The sequence below is a fragment of the Panthera onca genome, chromosome B4 (assembly GCF_046562875.1).
Source record: "Panthera onca isolate mPanOnc1 chromosome B4, mPanOnc1 haplotype 2, whole genome shotgun sequence".
Lineage (NCBI taxonomy): Eukaryota > Metazoa > Chordata > Mammalia > Carnivora > Felidae > Panthera > Panthera onca.
The window spans coordinates 20,538,648-20,557,800 of record NC_138345.1 but is presented as its reverse complement, the minus strand read 5'-3'; positions in this window follow the sequence as shown (position 1 = coordinate 20,557,800).

Below are 19,153 nucleotides of genomic sequence, written 5' to 3'. Positions count from 1 at the left end.
GCTCGCAGGTGGAGGTGGCTCCGCCGGCCGAGTGCCGGCCCCGAAGCCCAGCTCCCTCGAGGAAGCCTCTATTTTCGGGCGCCGCGCCCCGCAACCCCCCACCCGCCACCCCGGCGTGCGTGCGCCCCCCGCCTCCTCCCCACGGGTTTAGTTCGTCTTTTTCGGTTTCTTTCTTTGACGCTTCTCGGTTCCCCATCCCCGCGGCGGCAATCGCCCCCAGCCAAGACCGTGGGCCGACCTGGAGGGCTGCGGCGGGGCCCCTGCGTCGCGCGCCCTCCCGGCCCGGGGGGCCGAGGGGAGGCCGGCGCGCCGCGGAGAGGCGCGGGGGGGCGGGAGGTGCGCGAGCGGCCCCGGCCGGGGAGGGGGCCGCGCGGGGGCCCGGGCCGCAGGCGCTCGTCCCCTCCCGGGCCCTCCGTCCCTCCCCATCTGTCGGACCGAAGCTGCTGAAGCTGCAGAAATGTGCTGGCGCCTGTCCACCGGCTGCAAACAAAACCCAACAAAACGCGGCGAGGGGGAAAAGCGAATATGGCGCTGCTGAAAATGGAGCCTCGGCATCTAAGAACGTCTCTCTTTGCTCCGTCGCCTCTTGCTTCGTCGATTTTGCCCCCTGGTCCTTCAACGTGACGCCTCCTTCGCGGCCCTCCGGGTGCTGCCAACCCCACCACCCGTTTTCCTGTTCTTATCCGCAGCCTCCTTTCCGCCGCTTTTCCTTCTTTTCTTTCCCCTCTCGGTTCCTCTTTCTCCATTTTGTGTCACAGGCGCTTTTCTTCTCAGTTCCCTCTCTGGGCTCGCAGCACCCCCGCCTCCGCCCCCGTCTCACTTTATTGTGTGTGTGTGTGTGTGTGTGTGTGTGTGTGTGTGTGTCCGTGTCCAGCAGCGGCGCCGAGGGCAGGGCTGGCGAGGCCAGGTGGTGGGCTGGTTTGGCAAAGAAAGGTCTTCTCCTAGGACCCCAGAATCTCCTGGAGAGACTCGCGCGCTTGCCTGGCAGCGGCGGGGACCTTCGCCTCCTTCCGTCGCCCACGGCGCTGCCCCCGGACTCGCGCGACAGACACCGTCTCACCAGCCGAGGGCCACCCGCCCAGGAGGAGGCTCAGGGTGGGCGCCGAAGTGAATACCTTTAAAAGGGGGGGGGGGGTGGGGGTGGAAAGGCTTGGACTCTCGAATCTCGCTTTTGCAGCGTTCGAGGGCACGGCACGGTTTGGGTAGATGTAGAATCTGAATCTCATTTTCCCCGGGGGGACTCCCAAGGACCATTGTAAGAGGAGCATGCAAAGGAGACAGCAATGTGAATCGTATTTTTCTTGTTTTGTTTTGAACAGAGGGAACCCCAGGCACTAAGATAGTTATGTTTCTAAGGATCAACTTTTTTTTTTTTTTTTAATAACTTTTCTCTTTTACAATCATAGCTGACTTTGATCCCCTTAAAAAAAAAAAAAAAAAAAGGATGAACTCTTTCGGGAGACTAATGCTTTTTGAATACCTAACACCCCCAAATTGAGGTTCTGGCACAGTTTCTCTTATGATTTTGAAGTTCAAGGTCTCTAAGCGCTGTTCAGTGAAACAATGAGAAATATGTTGCTACATTAAAGGTAAAGCAGAAGGTGGTGTTTTCTGCCTTCGTAGTGGAGACGCTTGGATTTGGTTTGGGTTTCTTTTTTTTTTTTTTTTTTTGGTTTGGGATGGGAACAGTTTGCCTGGGTTCCATGAAAGAAGCCACTGAGAGAAGCTGCGTCAAGTGAGAGACTTCATTCAGTCAACACAAACGTGAGAAGCACTGACATCATTTTCTGACCCGAGTGCCTCTTCCAGTCTTAGTAAAAAAAGGTTCATCCACATACAGTATTTGAAAACAAAATGATTTTGCCTCCCAGTACGCTTTTTTAACCAACTGTATTTCACTTTGTTCATATTTGCTAGTGCATTCTCATCATCATCTGGCCAGTTTGATCTCCTCACTGTGGTCTGTCAGAACCTCATCCTCCAGAAAAAAAAAAAAAAAAAAAAGAGTAATAATACAAATATTCATCCCTTATGTGACTCTAAATGTTCCTGGAATTATTTGAAAAGATCAAATTTTTATAACGAGATGCTTTTTAAAAAATGTATTAAGGAAGTGTTCTTTGAAGGAATCTTAGAATGTTTCTTTTTTAAAAATTAACTTCCTTGGTTTTTCATGAATTGCTTTTGATTCAAGTTAGGTTACGTATCTTACTTTCAGATTATTTCTCTGTGAAAGAAAGGAGAAAGGAAGCAGGTCTTGGCAGGAACTAAACCAGTGTAACTAGGCCTTATTAAGAGCCTAAATCTGTAAATTGGTACCCTCACAATATGCTTATCAAACTGAGTTTGGTGTGTGTTTTCTTCCGACTAAAATAGTTGACTTACAAGTCTTAAAAAAAATAGGTTAAAACTTGTTTTAAATTCAGGTCCTACTTTGTTAATGTTTTTCTCCTGGTAGATAAACAAGAGGAGTCTAACTTGAAGGTAGGTAGATTTTGGTTTTTCCCCAGACAAGATTTCTTAAAATGGGCAAAGTTAGGAAGTTATTAGTACCCTTTAGTTTAATTGGAATGATTCAATACTTTGGCCATGTTAATCCTATTAAGATGTTATTTCCTGTTCAGGGGTGGGGGTGAGGTGGGGGATAAATTAAGGCACAACTTGGATTAATCTACATGGACCACTTTGTATATCCTCTAAGCAGTGGGGGCTAGAAAAAAGTATCAGTTATCCAAAAAAATATATGTATTTTGAGAACCAGTAACGTTCAGAGTCCACTGAGGTAGTATATTGAGGAGGATATAGGTAAATCATGGAGTATGTTGTCGAGGAGCTGACCGATTATAAAGGAGTAATTAATTCTTTATTTTCTTTCATTAGACAAATTCATATTGAAAAACCAATCCTGACCTTATCCCACTCACAAATTAAAATTCCATCTTGATCTTATCCCACTCACAAATTAAATTTCAGACAGATGAAAACCTTAAATTAAAAAAATAATAGAACTTCAAAAATATTGGAGGGGCCCCTGGGTGGCTCAGTTGGTTAAGCATCCAACTCTTGATTTTGACTCGAGTCATGATCTCACCATTTGTGAAATCAAGCCCCACGTTGGGCTCTGGGTCACCAACTCGGAGCCTTGGAGCTTGTGTCTCCTCTGTCTCTGTCTCTCCTCTGTCTCTGTCTCTCCATGCTGGTGAGTGCTCTCTCTCTCTCTCAAAATAAACATTAAAAAATATATTAGAATGTAATACAGGAGAATATCTTCATGACCTTGGAGTAAGGGAAGATTACAATACACAATCTAGAAATGAAATGATAAATTACATATTCTGTAAGTGAGAGTATAGTCTACTGACAGGAAGGATACATGCTGACTTCAAAAAAAAAAAAAAAAAATGATTTCTTCTTAGGGAGAAAGGAAAGAAGGAAGGAGGAGAAGAAGTCCAAAGGGGGTGTCTCTTTGTAAAAGGGTCGGAGGGAACAGTTGCAAGATGTTAACCCTTTGTGTTCTTTGTACTTTCTTATAAGCTTGCTACAGTTCATTTAAAATTCTGTAACAGCAATTCCTAATCCAAAAGACAAACCAATGACACATTTCTTTTTCTCAGCCCATTATAATCCTTGTGAGCTGGTGTTCACATGTATGGCAACAAAGTAGACATCATTCCCCTATAGTTTTCCTGAATAATCTTTAAAGGGTATGTGATGTTCACAGCCGAGATTTTCCCCTCATATGGTGTCTCTCTGTTGTAAGCTTGTTTTCTGAGCAGATCTAGTGGGAAGAGAGAAACATGTTTGAAAGTATGACTCAGCATAAAAGCATTTATTCTCAAGTGACGAAATCACTCAACTGTTTTTTAAAAGTGAGCAAATTAAAAACCCTCCATACCATTATAGAAAAACCCTTTTAAAAAAAAGTTTCATTTATTTATGTAATCTCTAAACCCAATGTGGGGCTCGATCCCATGACCTCAAGATCAAGAGTTGCATGTTCCTCTGAGTCAGCCAGGCATCCCGCTGTTGAAACACTCCAGAAAAATCTAACAGTTTCAGGCCTAGCATGTAAAATTTATTATTTAGGTATGTCTAGTATTTTTGTGCAGATCACATATCAGGAATTTGGTCTTTTGGAAGCATATGTGTGGTCCCATTCTCTCATTTTATATGGCAGGAGTTCATACGATGTTTAACTCTACCATTGGTACTTTTCATGAACAGAAGTTTTGTTTACTTGTAACTTCCTCAGGGGCTATTCATATCTTGGCAGCGCTGAAATGATGTAACAACTCATTTGTTTTGAGACCTTATGTTTGTAGTAGGTCAAGACAAGCATCATGAAGCAACATGGTTATTGTTTGGCTTCCTCATGCGTGAACCGAGGCGGTTTTCACACCCACTGAGTCACACAGCGGGCGTCGCCAATACAATCACGCCCAATAAAGGTCAGAAAGTTAGACAAAGAAGAAGCATCACTCTTCGGCACAGGTGGATCCTGCTAATTTTGCCAAAGTAATCTTCTGAAAGTTCCAAAGCTACTCAAAAACCTTCTATGGCCCCCTATTGCCAACACAATTGCAGCCCGAGTCTCTTTTTGGGTATTAGAGGCCCCAGTAGCCTCATTTCATTTGCATTTCCAGCCTCATTTCCAAATACTCCCAAACAATCTCTGTGTCCTGTAGCAGACAAACCGTAGTGTTTGTAACATGTCCATTAGAAAGAGTGATCGGTACTTACGGTCTCTCTTTTCTTTCTTTCTGTATCAATGAGTGTAACAGAAAACCTAGCTAAAATAGACATTTATGTTTCCATATGACAAGAAGTCTAGAGGTAAAGAGTTGCTGGTGTTTTCTTGATGATGTGATGTCAGAGCTCTGCAATTCATTTGACCTTCACTTCATGGTTGCAAAATGGCTGCTGCAAATCCAGGAATCACATCTTCACCCCGGGTTCGAAGGCGGGAAGGCAAGCAGAAAGTGTATTCTTCAGGAGCTTTTCTCAAAGAGGTAAAATGTTTTCCAAAATATTGCAACCACTAAGGGAGCTCCCCTTACATACCATTAGTGAGCACTTTACCATATTATCATCCCTAGTTTAGGGTCTGGACCCACCTTTCTACACCAGAGGGAATCTTCTCCATGCCTAAAGAAAACTGGAATTCTGGTTAGCAAGGAATAAATGGGGGAATGACTGGAGGCAGTGAACACTGCCACATTTTCCAGTCTGTTCCTCAACAACTGTAAACCAGCCTCTCCCGGTCCCTCTCTTGAAACATCTTTGATTAATATCATCAGTGACTTTTAGACCTTTTCATCCATGTTTATTTTTCTAATTTATCACTTTTTGTGGTTCTCAACCACACCCTCCCTCTAATTTCTTCATTCATCACATATCCATTCTTCTCCTCAGTATAGTGGTGAGTATCCCCACCTGTCATCAAATATCCACTCATCACTTACTCTGTATCAGGCACTCTGCTAGGTGAAGAGAATATAGCAATGAATCATGCATAGTCTTGGCCCTCCACAAGTTTGTGGTCTGGTGAAGGAGACAGGTGAACAAATAAATGCAGAAGAATCTCTGTGATCGAATGAAAGAAAATAGAGCACAAAGAAAGGCGCCGTCATTTATGTCACTCAGGCGCTATGCTTCTTTTCAGGGAAGGGAAGGGGTAGTACAGCCGTCAACAAAGACAATCTCACTGTTGCCTGTTACCCACCCTAGGAAAATACAGATCTCTACAGAAAATGGGGAGCAGGATAGGAACCAGGGGAGGGCTACCTCTTCTGTTGCCCTGACAAATACAAATAGAATTCCAGATAATAGCCAGTCAATTGTCTCTATCCCTTCCCTTCCCTTCCCTTCCCTTCCCTTCCCTTCCCTTCCCTTCCCTCCCCTCCCCTCCCCTCCCCTCCCCTCCCCTCCCCTCCCCTCCCCTCCCCTTCCCTTCCCTCCCCTTCCCTCCTCTTCCTTCCTCTTCCCTCCTCTTCTTTCCCGTACCCTCCCATCCTCCCTACTCTCCTCTCTTTTCTTTTCTAACTTCTAATAATGCAACTCATACAGAATCCACCCAGTATAGGGTTTATGGAGCGACATCCCTGATTTATTTACTTCATTCTGTGTTCTATCGAAGGGACCAGCTCTCGTCCCTAGACCCTGGATAGACCATGTCTCTACTCTCTTAATGTCAGAGCCGAATCACTGGGGATGGCAGGAAGGACACATTTGAGGAGATGTAAGCCTATCTGTGGAGTTGTAGAGTAGGATTGGGGGAGAAGGAAAAGCAAGACAAGGAGAGAAATGAGGCTGGAGAGGTGGGTAAGGGCCAGTTCATGGTGTACTGAGGGGCGTGAACACACTTGGTAGGTCATAAGTTCCCCAACCTTCTCAGTTCATTGTACCTTTAGTGTCTTCATGATTTTTTCATGATGTCTTAGGCCAAAGGAAATACCCAACAGTTCTCTTCATGGAGTAGTTATGTTCAAACGACATGATAGTGATAGTCTGGGGTCTAATAGATGTTGCACTTGCCTCACAAACAAAAAATATCCTGCTGTAACTCCATGAGTTCACCTTGGCACTCCAGGGTGACTCATGTGCAGTTTGGGAACCATGATACAGGTAATCACATTTGTTGTCATTTGGTGAATTAAATATTTGCTTTTGTATTTTAGAAAGATCACTCTCTCAAGTGTATTGCCGGGTTAGTTGGAGTAAAGTCACGATGGGAGGTAGGGGGACCATGACTTAATGGTAACCATTTAGGAAAGAAATGGTCAGGATGTAAAATGAGATGAACGAACGAGAATGTCATTGAATCTCAGATATGTTACGGTGGTGGAATGGATAGGCTTGCCTTATCAATTGGTTTGGGAGAAAGAAAGAGACAGGGTGATTCCTAGATTGTAAGGTTGGGTTAAAAGGTACCTGAGGGTAGAGATATAGGAAGAAAAACATGTTCTTGGGAGGAACAGTTCCTGTTTTCATGTTGTCACTGAATTTGATGTCTATAAGGACAGGACGGCTATATCTTGTTGCACATCAGGAATGAATCTGGAAAAGAAATAGAAATCGATAAGCTATCAGTATGGAGAGATGACAACATGAGAGCAAATGAGATTAGAATAGATGTAGATGAGAGTAGACCAGACTAGAAGAAGCACGCCCATATTTAGACTCAACAGAGGAAGAGGGTCCTGCAAAGGAGCTGGAACCAGGAGAGGGGTCATGAAGCTTGTGTAAGGTATCCTGTTCCAATGAAACCCGGACTCTTCCCTACTATTGCTCTGTTGTACTAGATATCACAGTCTTCCTTTTCTTCTGTGTGTGTTGGGGGGGTGCAGTGGGAATGCCGAGTAAAGCTTCATAGAGACAGAATCACAGAGAACCATGCATGGGCTTCATTCTGCGGTGGAGACTGCAGTGGGGGTTGGGTGGGCAGGCAAGGGGCAAGGGGAGGTGAGTCGCACACGCTGAAAGGAAGGTTTTGTGCAGGGGCACCTCAGGCACATGTCCAAGGAGCTGCCTTTTCTGAATCCCCAGGAAGGAAGCACCATTTTGATGCTGACATTTTAAGAGAAAATAAAGCAATGGTCTGTTTGCAGAATCAAATGCAAGACAGTGACAGAATAAGGACTGGAGAAAGCCCCTGCAATCTGACAATTTGGAGGGTTGTGGTGACTTATTTAAACACGTTGTTGCAGTAGAGGAAGGCAGAAACTGGAGGAGATCAGGGAATAGCAGACATGTAAACAAATAATAACAATGTAATATAATAAGATACGTTTTATATCAGGCAGGGTGACCTTCTCCTACTTCTGTATTTACTAACCACTTCTTATCAGTGCCTGTTACTAGTAGAATAATTTCTGACCGCTCTGAAAAGTCTGTCCCCAGGGTTCTGTCCTAGTTCCTTTCTTCTGTCTGCTTGCATTTCCTAAGGAATTCCATCCAATCTTAGGACCTTAACCAGCACCCACAGACCCACGATATCTCGATTTATATTTCTTTTTTTTTTTTTTTAGGTCTATCTTTATTTTGAGAGAGAGACAGAGAGCAAGCAGGGGAGGGGCAGAGAGAGAGGAAGAGAGAGAATCCCAAGCAGGCTCCACGCTGTCAGGGCAGAGCCCGATGCAGGGCTCAAACTCATAAACTGTGAGATCACGACCTGAGCCAAAGTCAAGAGTTGGACCCTTAACTGACTGAGCCACCCAGGTGCTCCTCTCAATTTATATTTCTAGTTCCCTGACTTTCTGAGCTTGAGTTCTACATGCGCACTACTGGGTACATGCTAGGTATTTAATCAATGCATACCAATTAATTTAAAAGTTGACCCTAAATACATCGATGACACAGAAGGAAATTTAAATGTCAAGTCACTGCATTTTACATAGTGAGTAGGGGGAGAAGTGTTTCCCGCCAAATGTGTCATACAATTTCAGTAAATAACTGGAAGCTACGTGACAGTTTCAGCTTGGGAATTGGGTTAGATCTAGTGAGTCGCAGTGAATCAATAGGTTAAAAGATGCAGATTTGCAAATCAGAATGCAGGTTCTGTTGCTAACTTGGGGCAATATAGCTAATTCTCTGTGCTTCGTTTGCAAACTAGTAAACAATTCGAAGGCACAGTTTTGTTTCCTGTTTTTATTTATTTTTACTGAGATGTAGGTCGCCTACCACAAAATTCCCGCTTTCAAAGTGTACGATTCTGTGTATATATGGAGTTGTGTAGCCATCACTAGTATCTGATTCCAGATCATTTTCAACGTTTTTTATTTATTTTTGGGACAGAGAGAGACAGAGCATGAACGGGGGAGGGGCAGAGAGAGAGGGAGACACAGAATCTGAAACAGGCTCCAGGCTCCGAGCCATCAGCCCAGAGCCTGACGCGGGGCTCGAACTCACAGACCGTGAGATCGTGACCTGGCTGAAGTCGGACGCTTAACCGACTGCGCCACCCAGGCGCCCCTTCCAGATCATTTTCATCACCTCCGGAAGAAACCCCAAGCCCTTCTCAGTCACCTTCCCATCCTCCCTCCCCCACTTTCTGCCTTCTCCTTTCTGTCTCCACAGTTTTGCTTATTCTAGACATTTCAGATAAAAGGAATCATACCCTATGTGGTCTCCTGTGTCTGGCTTCTTTCCCTTAGCATGAAACAAACAAACAAACAAACAAACAAACCTTAGCATAAAGTGTTCAAGGTTCACTCATCCTACAGCATGTGTCAGTACCCCATTCCTTTTTATGGTTAAATCATACTCCATTCACTGGACGCACCACACTTTGTTGATCAGTTAGTTCATCACTTGATGGACTAGGTTGTTTCCACTTTTTAGCTATTATGAATAATGCTATTATAAACATTGTGCAAGTTTTTGTGTGGCTGTTTCCAATCGTCTAGGGGTGGAATTCCTGTGTCAGATGGTGACTCTGTGTTTAACATTTGGAGGCACTCCCGAACTGTTTTCCAAAGTGCCTGCATCACTCTACGCTCCCAGCAGCAATGTTTAAAGGTTCCAGTGTCTCCACATCCTCATCTACACTTGTTCATCTCTTTTATCATTGCCATGTTCGTAGATATGAATAGCTCACTGTGGTTTGATTTGCATTTTGCTGATGACTAATGATATTGAGCAATTTTTTCACGTGTCTGTTGGCCAGTTGTATATCTTCTTTGGAGGAATGTCTACAAATGCTTTCCCATTTTTAAATTGGGTTATTTTTCTTTTCATGAATGCATTGTAAGCGTTCTTTATATATCCAGATGTTAAACCCTTCTCCGATATGTGATTTGCAAATATTTTCTCCTATTCTGTGGGTTTTATTTTCTGCTTTCTTTAAAAAAAATTTTTTTTAATGTTTATTTATTTTTGAGAGAGAGAGAGACAGAGACAGAGAGAGAGAGAGAGAGAGCATGAGCCAGGGAGGGGCAGAGAGAGAGGGAGACACAGAATTGGAAAGAGGCTCCAGGTTCTGAACACAGAGAGACTGACGTGGGGCTCAAACCCATGAATTGTGTGATCATGACCTGAGCCAAAGTCAAGAGTTGGACACTTAACTGACTGAGCTCCCCAGGTGCCCCTCCACTTTCTTGATAGAGTCCTTTGAGGCACCAAATTTTTAAAATTTTGATGACATTCAATTTATCTACTTTTTCTTTCATTGCTTGTGCCATTTTTAAAAAAGAAATTATTGCCTAATCCACAGTTACAAAAAACTACGGCCAATTTTTTTCTACCAGTTTTAGCTCTTACACTGATGTTCTTTTTTTAATTTTATTTTTTTGAGTAGGCTTCACACCCAATGTGGGATTTGAATTCATGACCTTGAGATTCAGAGTCACATGCTCTACCACCTGAACCAAACAGGGGCCCCACATTAATGTCTTTAATCCATTTTGACTTAATTTTTATATACGGTGTGAGTTAGGGATCCAACTTCATTCTTCTTTATGTGGATATGTACTTGTCCCCTTTGTTGAAAAGACTGTATTGTCCCTATTGAATTATGTTTGCACTCTTGTTGGAAAGCATTTGGCCACGGCATTTGAGAACGTCTGGGTTCTCAATTCTATTTCATTGATCTTTATGTCTATGCTCATGCCAGTAGCATAACTACAGTTCCAAAACAGTAAAGTGAATTGCATTGAAGAAATTCTCATTCTCAACCTCCTTGGTAATTCAAGGGATTGCGAGTCTGGATTTTCTTTCATAACTTTTTAAAAAGAATTCTCCATGTCAAATCTCCCATTTAAAATAACTAAATTGTATGCACAAATCTAAATTTAAATGCTCACTGGCAGGGAACTTTTATATAATTCTACTTATGTTGATGATGTGGGCTTTGGCAATCTCTTTCTCTGTGTATTCTGTGAAGCAGTTAAAAAGGCAATTATAGGGAGGCCTGGCTGGCTCAGTGGGTAGAGCATGTGACTCTCTATTCAAAGTGCAAGTTCAAGCCCCACGTTGGGTGTGGAGCCTTGTTAAAAAAAAAAAAAAAAGTCAATTTTGAATTGAGGTATTCAAATTCATATTGTTAGGATACTTAATGTTAATCTAACTTCGATGCTGGGGTTTCACTTCACACAAAACCCTTCAAATGATTAATTTTAGAAAAAAATACTTTGTTTATCCTATGGATTTACACTAGGAATTTAAAATGCCTTTCCTCTAAATGCAAGAATTCTCAGAAGCCCAAAATCTCAACTCTAGCATAATAGAATGTGCTGATTCAGTTGTAGTCTCTGTATTTCTGCCACTGATACATTTCACAGAAAAAAGAAAAAGTATAAACAGTATTCCCTAGGTAGAGGAGATATGATAGCAAGGAGAGTCTGACACGAAGGAGAAAAAATAATTTTCTCGGACTGTCATAGACAGGTGTATTGGATTCTTTAAGAACAACTTTTAAAGGAGTTAAGGGAAGATCTTTTTTCTTAATAAGAAAAGACTTTTTTCCCCTAAGTAAAAAGATCACAAGTTCCTTTTTGTTTTCACAAAGGGGAGCACTTGGCACAATGTTTCTGTTGAGATTACTGGTTGAATTGTGCATGGATCCCCTGTTATCTCTGAGAGGACTTTTTTTTTTTTTATCTCTGTGATTATTTAGACAGTGCGAAATCTTTGGCAAAATCTCTGCTCCCTGTGTTTTATTGGTCATGCTTAAGAACTGTGTGATAGTTAATTTTATGTGTCAATTTGACTGGGCTAAAGGATGCCCAGATAAGCTATTAAAACATTATTTCTGGGTGTGTCTGTGAAGTTGTTTCCAGAGGAGATTAGCATTTGAATTAGTAGACTGAGTAAAGAAAATCCCCCTCACCAATGTGGGCTGGCATCATCCATCTGAGGATGGATGGCTGGAGGGCCTGACTGGAACAAAATGGCAGAGGAAGGGCAAATTTGCTTTCTCCTTAAGCTGGGACAGCCATCTCTGCCCCAGACTTTGGCAGCCCTGGTTGTTAGAGCCTTTGCGTTTGGACTGGAATCACCAGCCTTCTGGGTCTCCAGCTCGCAGACAGCAGCTTGTGAGACTTCTCAGCCTCCATAACCCTGAGAGCCAATCCTTCAAAACAAATCTTTTTCTGTATATCTGTGTATATCCTTTTTAGTTCTACTTCTCTGGAGAATCCTAATACAAACTGTGGGAGGCAACCCAGGACTAGAACAGGCACCCTTGATTACACCTTGACATATCCCAGCAGGTCTATGTGAATCTTAGAATTGCAGTCTTAAAGTTCAAGTTGATCTGTTCACCAAGGGGCTAACAGGTGCGGAAGACTCGATTCTTCATAAGCAAGTATAAGAAGGATTTGGTTTTTAAACTCTGCAACACTCAATGACCATTCATCAAGGGTTGCATCTTACCAAAGAATCAGAACCAATTCCATGCAATGGTTACTCCCCTTTCCTGTGGGTGTCTCTCAAGAGACGTAGTGTCGGATCAGAATTCTTTGGTGAATATGTAACTGAAAGAAACAAACAAACAAGATGTGGTTCAGGGACTCCTACGTAAAAACTTAAATTATCATTTCAAGAATATTCCTGTTTAAGTGGTTGAGACCATTCATATGGTATGATGTAGAGAAACTTGAAGTTCTATTTCTGCTAAATAGAACAGAATAGAATAGAATAGAATAGAATAGAATAGAATAGAATAGAATAGAAATAGAATAGAAAAGTTCTATTCTAAACTCATGATAACACCACCCATCTTTGTGCTTATTCTAGCCCATTTTATTTTATTTTATTTTACTTTACCAGTGTTTCAGATTGGTGTTACAATGGCCAGTTTACTAAATGTGTCAGAGGGAGCAAAAGTACCTAACTTGAATCTAGTCATGAGGAAACACCAGACAAGCTGACATTTAGAGACATTTTACAAAATAACTGGCCAGTGTTCTTTAGAAATGTCAACACCATCATGTGCAGGAGAGAGAAAGAGGGACGGACTCAAGAATGGTTACAGATTTAAAAAGACTAAAGACATGACGATTGAATGCAAATCATGATCTCGAATTTTCTTTTGCAATAAAGGACCTTATTGGAACAATTGGTGAATGCCGAATAAGGTCTATATATTATGGCCTAACTGTAACAATGCCGTTATCAATGTGAAAATGCTAACTTTGAAAATTGCACTGTGGTCATTTAATAAAATTCCTTAATTTTAGGAAACACCCTGAAGTATTGAGGGGTTATCATGTCTGCAATTTACTCGTAAACAGATGAGGGAAAAAAATATCGAGAGAAAGAAAGAGAACAGGATAAAGTCAGTGCAGTAAGATATTACCATTTGGAAAATTTGGTTGAATTCTTCCTGCTACTCTTGCAACTTTTATTGGAGTCTGAAATTATGTCAAATAAAAAATTTGTAAGTAATGGGAGACTTTAAAGTTTCCCAATTGTTAAAAATAAGTTTGGGGCGCCTGGGTGGCTCAGTCGGTTAAGTGGCCGACTTGGGCTCAGGTCATGATCTCGCGGTCCGTGAGTTCGAGACCCACGTCAGGCTCTGTGCTGATAGCTCAGAGCCTGGAGCCTATTTCAGATTCTGTGTCTCCCTCTCTCTGACCCTCCCCCGTTCATGCTCTGTCTCTCCCTGTCTCAAAAATAAATAAAACGTTAAAAAAAATAAAAAAAATAAGTTTAACTGTAAGTACAAGATTTATTGTGTAATTAAAAAAAGAAAATCGAGGCAGCGTAGCCTAGTGGTTAGGAAGGTAGTGTGGAGAAGGTTGCCTTGATTTGAATCGTTGCTCTGTCGCTTACAATTCTGTGATTTTGGGTAAGTTATTATGTTCTGAGTTTTCCCATCTGTTAGACAGTGATGATAATAATGGAACCTACCTCACAAGATTATTATAAAATTTAAACTAGTAAATATTTGCAAGGGATTTGAAAGAGCCCCTGACACGAAGTACTATGCAGGTATTTGTTAAATGAATACATTTAGGATGGCACTTTAGTCTTCATGGTATCGAAATCACCTTTAAGGATAGCAGTATTTTTTTTTTAACTTTAAAAACTTTAACATTTACAGAAGTTTTTCTAGAAACAACTGATTTGGATTCTTATTGTCTCTTCTTGAACCAATGTCAGATTCTTGTCATGACCCTTGATAACCTCTTATACTAATTTTTGGCCTGCTTCATTATTAGGAATCTGTAAAATCTGCTAATATTTTACCAAAAATATTTAATACAGTTCGCTCATTTTCACTTTTGTTTTCAATTATCCAATATACTTATCTAACACACTAAGTCAAATGCTACAGGAGGCATAAAGATGGATCCCATTTCCTTTTTTTTTTTTTTAATTTGTATTTATTTATTTTGAGATGAAGAGAGAGAACCAGCAGCGGTGGGACAAAGAGAGGGAGAGAGACAATCCCAAGCAGGCTCCGTGCTGTCAGCACAGAGCCCAATGCAGGGCTCGAACTCAGCAACTGTGAGGTCATGACCTGAGCTGCAGACAAGAGTCGGACGCTTAACGGACTGAACCACCAGGCACCCAAAATGGATCACATTTCTGACCTCAAGGAGTATACGAAGGGGGCATTAAGTGCCAAATGGTTTACAAGAGGGAAAGATTATATCTAGTTCTCAAACTAGAGCAGGAAAGGCTTCATAGAGAAAAAGTCTTCACTATATGAGCCTGAAGAAAGCATAAGGCTTAAACAGGCAAGATGGCCAAGGGAGGGTGTTCTCCCTAGAGGGACGAGCAAAAACAAAGCACAGCAACCAGGACCAGCAGGCGGTATCTTCGGCAAATTATCTGAAGTTCAGACAGATTTGGAGTTTAAATTTTAAACCGCTGTAAGCCTTAGTTTTCTCATTCATAAAATGGGCATAACAACAGTCCCCATCTTACAGAGTAGATGAGAGAGAAATAGAATGGATGCGACTGACAGTAAATGCTCATTAAACGTTATTATTTTGGGTGCCCAGTTGTTGGAAACGAGCTGTATGTCAGGAAATAGGTATATTGGATATATTGGGTTAATACTGAACGGTGGGAATGCGTGTGCAAAGGAAATGAAGTGACAGTTGAGAGAAGTTATGAAGGTAGAATCTGTGACTTTGGGCCCGACCAAAGGTAAGAAAGAAAAGAAAGGAAACTGAGATGATGTCAAGGTTTCAACTCGGGCGGCTGGAAGAGTAGAAGCGTCCTTACAGGGCCACCAGCTACCTTGTCAAGGGCCAAAACCTCATAACTTCGTCCCTCATGAACGCTGGACATTGGGCTAGTGCTTTATTCATGTTATCACATATTTGAAAAATATCCTTTTCATGGGTTCCTACTTTAAATAGAATAAATAAATACGAGATTTAAATAAATAATTTAAATAGATATTTAGATAAATCTAATTTAACAATATAATTAAAAAATATTTAAATAAATATGAGAGCACTCACTATGTCCAATAGTCTAGGATGAATCATTTTGTAATACGGCAAAATCTTTTTTTCCAACTATGGATTTAGCTGAGCTTGCTTTGTATATATGCACACACACATGCATATAATATTATATATACATATATATATATATTTATATATAATATGCATATATATAGATGCTATGGTTCACTATTCATGGAGTAGGCAGTTCATTGAGTACCTGCTCTTTATTTTTAAATTTTTTTTTTTAACGTTTATTTATTTTTGAGACAGAGAGAGACAGAGCACGAACGGGGGAGGGGCAGAGAGAGAGGGAGACACAGAATCAGAAGCAGGCTCCAGGCTGAGCCATCAGCCCAGAGGCTGACGCGGGGCTCAAACTCACTGACCGCGACATCGTGACCTGAGCTGAAGTCAGACGCTTAACCGACTGAGCCACCCAGGCGCCCCGAGTACCTGCTCTTTAAAAGGTACAGTCATCCTAATGACTTAGTTGACTTTAATTCAAGGTTTCCTATTCATTTTCTGGAAAGCAGCTGCAAGGAGAGAGCTATTCTTGGAGCATTAGTCTGCCCCCTACCCCTATACCTGAAACTCTATTGGAACTGTGGAAACGGGGGGCAGTGGCTTCACCCTACATCTTTCTCTGCCTTTACTGGGAACATCTGGAGTTCACCAGGACCGTGACAGGGACTGGCGTTGCTCCTGAATAAATCCTCTTGGCCATAATGACTAGAGGCTTAGATCCTCTGGTTTAATCTAAGTTGCACCTTCTGATTGGATTAGATATTATTCTTTCACTTCCGTTACAGGAGGTCTAAAGAGTTGTAACTTTTTGAAAAATGTAAACGGTGTATCTGCATAACGTCTTAAAAGTGAAAGAAATGTATCCATGTGTTATTTTGCAATAGCTCTGTGAATTGGGCAGTGCAAAGTTGATAAATTCTCAAGAGTCAGGGAGCCTCTACTTCCTCCAAGACCGGCAATATTTAGCACTCTTCCTTCTCTGTCTTGCTACCTTGCTGATTGAACGCCTTCCACACTGGTTTTCTCCTGTTTCTGAGTTCCTCAACTGATTGACCGTTGCCTCCCACCTCCGGGCAGTTCACAGCTGAGAAACTGAGTCTCCCTTTGGCAGTTGCCGATTTTCTTTATTCTTTTGAAGGGAATGGAAAGAGGATATCTGTTCCGATTTTTTTTTTTTTATGTTTATTTATTTACTTTGAGAGAGAGAGCGTGCGAGCGGGGGAAAGGGGCAGAGGGAGAGAGAGAATCTTAAGCAGGGCTCCACACTCAGTGCAGAGCCTGAGTGGGGCTAGATCTCACGAACCCTGAGGTCACGGCCTGGGCCGAAATCAAGAGTCGGACACTTAACTGAATGAGCCACCCAGGCATGCCTCTTCCGATTTTTTTTTTTTTTTTTTTTAGTGTTAATTTTTAATAGGTAAATTCAGACTGAGAGGCCTGCCCGTTCAGCAGCACATTCACTGTATAGATGGCATAGCAAAAAACTATTGCCTTGAAGTGTTTCTGTGAAAGCATCATGGGAAATACAAGGCTGTGGCTTTTGTATTACCAGTGTTGGGGTCAAGAAATGGACTGCGAGGTAGAACCTATCCAAATTACTGAGATAACTGTAGGCTTCTTTTCCTGGAGAAGTTTCTGGCGTATACTAAAGCAAGTTAAAATCCATGCTGTCCCCCAACCCCCATAATTTCTAGCTGAGGCCAGGATTCTTTTGGTCTGGACACAGTTGAAATCATCAACACAGCTTGTGAATAATGCTTTCCCACTAATGAAAAAAGCAATGACTAAAATTTTAGATCTGTATAATTTGGCAAAACCATACAAATGATTTCCATATACAAAGGAAAGCTTTGTGACGAATAAACTCTAGTTTTAATAATTTTCGTCCGACACATTAGGTAGTGTATCGATATGTGATTTCTGCCTCTCTACCTTTTCTCTTAAATCATGTCTATTAAATTAAAAGTGAAATGGAGATAATTATCTGAGTAATTTCACAAAACCTTCCCACTAAGTGAGACAATTTTAAAAATGAAGAAGGGGCTCCTGGGTGGCTCAGTGGGTTAAGTGTCCGCTTCGGCTCAGGTCATGCTCTCACGGTCCGTGAATCCAAATAGTAGTAGCGTAGAATAATCTAGCATTTCATTGTCTTCAGTAACTAACCATCACACATCTACTATTAATTACTATGAAAGGGGGAACCTGGCTGGCTCAATCTGTAGAGCATGTGACTCTTGATCTTGAGGTTGTAAATTCGAGCTCCGTAGTGGGGAGAGAGCTTACTCAAAAAAAGAAAAAAGTTTAAAAGCTAGATCTAGATTTTTATGTTTGAAATACAACATTACAAACAAAACCAGCTATATATAGTATTTTCCGAGTGCCAGAAACTGTTCTAAGTGCTTGTCTGATTTTACCCTCAAGATGAATGCTAAGAATGAATCCTAACATGCGTGTACTATTATTATCTCCCTCTTACAGTTGAGGAAACTGAGGCACAGAGAGGTTAAATGACCTGCCCAATGGCACACAGCCATTAAGCATAGAGCTAGGTTCCAATCTAGGCAGCCTGAGTACAGCATGCATGCACTTAACCATTACACTCTTCACCAATTCTGGCTTTAAAATGCAGAAATATTCACGGGTGCCTGGGTGGCTCAGTTGGTTAAGCGTCCGACCTCGGGTCATGATTTCATGGTTCATGGGATCGAGCCCCAGGTCAGGCTCTGTGTTGACAGCTCAGAGCTTGGAGCCTGCTTCGGATTCTGTGTCTTCCTCTCTCTCTGCCCCTCCTCCACTCACACACTCTCTCTCTGTAAACATTAAAAAAGAATGAAATGGAGATAATTATCTGAATAACAAAACTTTCCAGCTAAGAGACAATTTTAAAAATGAAGAAGGGGCAAGCAGGTGGCTTGGTCAATTAAGCATTCACTCTCTGCTCAGGTCCTGGTCTCCCAGCAGGCAGCCTGCTTGGGATTGTCTCTCTCCCTCTCTCTGCTCCTCCCCCACTCATGTGCACACACACTCTCTCTCTCTCTTAAAATAAATAAATAAAAAATAAAAGTGATGAAGACACAATATTCTAAAATACGTTTCTTAATTTTCTTAGTTTGTGAGTAGACCCACCTTAGCAGTAAACTGTGGAAGCAATTGTTCTCTGTGAACAGTGTTTTGGACGCTGCCATTGGCCTGCTAACCTGACAACTGGCCCTTAGTCAACAGTTTTGAATGATACTTTTTGTGAGTAGGAAATAGAATTTAAACTTGAAACTGCCTGGAAGGGTTCAACTCTACTATAAGTCAGTTTTAAAGCGTGACTTCAATGGCTTTGGACATTGGTCTCATAGTTTTCTTGCTCTCAGTGACACTTGGTTTAGTGTTCTCTTTTAACTCGTTTCCCGGTGCCACAATCTTCCATTTATTGAGATAATTTCTCCAACTTGCTGTATTTACACAAAAGTCCTGACGCACTGGGTTTTTCATTTTTAACCACTCAGTCACCATCTTGCTGAAATACAGTCATTCAAAAGAATAAAGGTCACGTACCAGTGTGTTAACGGGAATCCTGTGAGTTGCCTATTCTGTCGGTCTGAGGCTGGAGGCACGTTATCCGGAAGCATTGGACTTGTACTACCTGGAAGGTGTATAAATCAACGTGGTCCATCTTGCCTTGTCTGGTAAGACGGGTGGATCCCATTTGCACAGATGTTCTTTCTCTCCCTCTC